Source organism: Eschrichtius robustus, chromosome X (genome assembly GCF_028021215.1).
Source record: "Eschrichtius robustus isolate mEscRob2 chromosome X, mEscRob2.pri, whole genome shotgun sequence".
Lineage (NCBI taxonomy): Eukaryota > Metazoa > Chordata > Mammalia > Artiodactyla > Eschrichtiidae > Eschrichtius > Eschrichtius robustus.
In genome coordinates this window covers 86,549,006-86,552,218 of record NC_090845.1, presented here as the reverse complement: position 1 = coordinate 86,552,218, position 3,213 = coordinate 86,549,006, and the positions used below count along the sequence as shown (strand labels likewise).

The following is a 3,213-nucleotide window of genomic DNA, read 5'->3' as shown; positions in this document are numbered from 1 at the left end:
ACACAGGAGCAAGGCAATTTGCTCCGCCATTTTTCATCTCGGGTATGCAGCAACAGCATGCATTCTGAGTCACGCAGAGTCCACTCTAAATAATGTGTGCTGTAAGCTCAGAGGGGCTAATAATCAAATTAGGCTGCTAACAAATGGCAATTTATAATGCTGAAACTAATGAGAGGTCAAAGAACAAAACTCTGCAAGGAGTTTTAATTATCCTGTCCTTTGTGACTCCACAACATTTTTAAAGGAACACTGTCACCAGTATTCAACTGGTACTTTAAGTTCCATTAAGATTTACATAAGCTATTACATAAATGGGAAATACACACTTTCTTTCCAAGTAGAGTAAGGATCTAAATCCTTCTCTTCAGGGATGGAAAACAAGCACTGTCTTGCTTTGATGTTCAATTTACTGAATCCTTTCCTTCCCATAGCACTGATGGAGAAACATGAAGCCCCTCTTCAAGGGAATCTCTAGATTGGATAGCATATAGAAAGAAAAGAACTGTAACAACCAAAACAACTACAACAGTTTTTCTGTCCTTGTTTCCTGTGCCATTTCATTTTCACTTTTTTTTTTTCTAGTTTGTTTGTGTTTTATTGACTCTGTGATGCTCAGGCCTTGACCACGAACTTTGGCAGTGGGTACAGCTGTTTCTTCTGCTGCTGCTTCTTGGTATTCAACTTCTCCTCATGCTTGTTGAACATGCAGCATGTGTTTCCTTGGGCTGCAGATCCAGAGGCTTGTACTTCTTGCCCTTGTAGAATTTCCTGAGGTTCTCTTTCTGAGTCTGATTAACAACAGTGAGAACTCGGGCAATGGATTTACAAACATCTAGGATCTTGGAGAGCTTGGATGCCACACTGCTTGTCACTTTGGTGATTTCCAGCTAAGACAGCTCCACCTTCAAGTCATCCAGCTGTTTCAGCAGCTCCATCTTTTTGCCAGGAAGATCTCAAGCTTTAATCTTGGCCATGACTGCACAAGCTGTGCCACTGCCTGCTCTTGAGGTAAAGAGTTTTTTTCACTTCTTATTTTCACTTTCCTCTGTCACATATATATCCACACGCACCACCACAACCACCACACCCAGCATTTCTGCAGGTCAAAGTGCCCTTCCTCTCTCAGAGCCTAACTTCTTTCTAGGAGGTGTTTGAGATGGGTTTGTATATTTATCTGTTTGTTTGGAGAAGAGTGGCATAATTGATGAACTGACGAAAGTGACAATATCAACTGAACGTGGAACCTCTCAGGCAAAAATAAAACCAAAAAGCTGCTACCCTTAAAAGCTAGAGAAAAGTGGAGATGTTAGCAGCAACATACTGTGAACACGGCTGGTCTGGAAAGGCTTTTGCTACCAAGAGGGTTAATTGTCCAAAGGTAATGTCTACCCATCAAGCCAATTTAAGGTCAAAGAATGCATCTTGGCAAGGAGTTTTCTTTTATCAATAACTGCGTCAATAAAACAGCAAATGGAACACAAAAAAATCGAGCATATCCATATCATCAGGGCAGCAAGACAAGTAGCCCAGAGCACTGGAGTGTCTGGGTGTTGAACTAGTTGCCCTTATTACTGAAAAAAATGTTAAAGTATAAAAGCAATTCCAACAAGGAAATTGGGAACAATGCAAATAACAAAACTTTCTTCCTGAAAAGGAAGAAAAAATCTGCAAATTCTTCCGCTAAACTTGTCATCACCACACCCTGCCATATGACATTTACATTGTTCTTTTAAATAGGTAGCCCATTGTTTTATGAGACAATGTAGCTTAAGGGCTAAGAGTGTGGGCTCTAGAGTCAAACTAAACCCAGTTCCATCACTTCTTAGCCACATAGTCTTGGGCAGGTTATTTTTTTCTTTCTAAGCCTCAGTATCCTCATGTGTAAAACTGGGATAATAGCAAGGCAGCAAGAGTCCAGGCTTTGGAGTCAAACTGCCTGGTTCCCAGTCCTCTACTCCACCACTTACTGGCAGTGTGACCTTGAGCAAATTGCATAACTTCTCTGTGGCTCAGTTTCCCCTTCAATAAAATGGGCCCGATTGATTGTCAGGACCTCACAGGATCATTTTGAAAATTACATGTATTATAGAACACATGTAAAGCACCTAGTAAGTGCTCCACAGATGTAAGTCATTAGTACCTACCTCAGAAGGTTGTAGTAAGGATGAAATGAGACAATGAATGAAAAGCTTTTAAGCCTGGTATAGTCAGTGCTCAATAAATGCTAGCTTTTGTTAACGTGCTTGTCTTTTGACTCTCCAACTGGCTTTTAAGCTTCTAGAGGATGAGTCTTAAATTTTTTTCTTCATACTATAATATCTAGCACTCTGTTATATGCAAATAAAAGTAACTCAACTATAGCCAAAGGAAAGAAAGGAACAAATCCTCATGCAGAAAAAGTAGAAATTCAAATATCAGAACCGTGGACTCACATGCCATGAAAAGATTGGGTTTATTAAAAATTAACGGTACAGGTCAAACAACATGTCTGATTTTTGGCAAATTATAAATATTATCAAGAGCAAACAATTTGGCATTTGATTTCTTACTTGTGTAGGGGAGTATAAATATTTTTCCCTCTACCCTTCTAGGTTCTTGGCTGAGACCCCCTGTAATAAAAGGCAGATTAACAGGAGAAAAACAATTTTAATTATGTGCATACTATGTAGTACCGGATCCCCACAAAGATATGAGGCTCAAAAGGAAGCCAGACAATAGAGGCTTATATACCATCCCGAGGCAAGGAAAGGAATAGGGGTCTGGGACTTTAAAGCAGGGGAGACAAGTCATGGGACGATGAGAAGAGAAAAATGTATGGTAAACAAAAGTTGCACTGCCAGGTAGATAAATTTCTCAGGTGAAAAAATGATCTCTGATAAAAGCTCTCTTCCTTCTACCAGCCCCCTTTCTAATGTAAATTTCATTTATAAATGTAGATTTCCCTTACAAAAGGGCAACTTTGTTTTCAGAGCTTCTCCTATGTCTGTAGTTTCTCAAGATGATTCTTAGGCCAAAGAGGCATATTTTGGGGTGGCACTTCATTTGAAAATATTGATGACTACAATAGATGACTGAGTTAAAAAAAAAAAAAATGGCCAAACTAATGATGTTACATAGACACAGCTTAGGAGGTAGTTCTCACACTTGAGACTTCTGTGAATCACCTTTACAAATTTCATTACTTCAGTATACCACCAAAAAAATTCTTTCACA

At 39.3% G+C, this 3,213-nt stretch overlaps 1 pseudogene; it reads right to left on the bottom strand.

Annotated features, from left to right (window-relative positions):
• Window positions 1–612: 612 nt before the first annotated feature.
• LOC137757128 (large ribosomal subunit protein uL29-like) lies at window positions 613–974 on the bottom strand (annotated as a pseudogene).
• Between the last annotated feature and the right edge of the window lie 2,239 nt (window positions 975–3,213).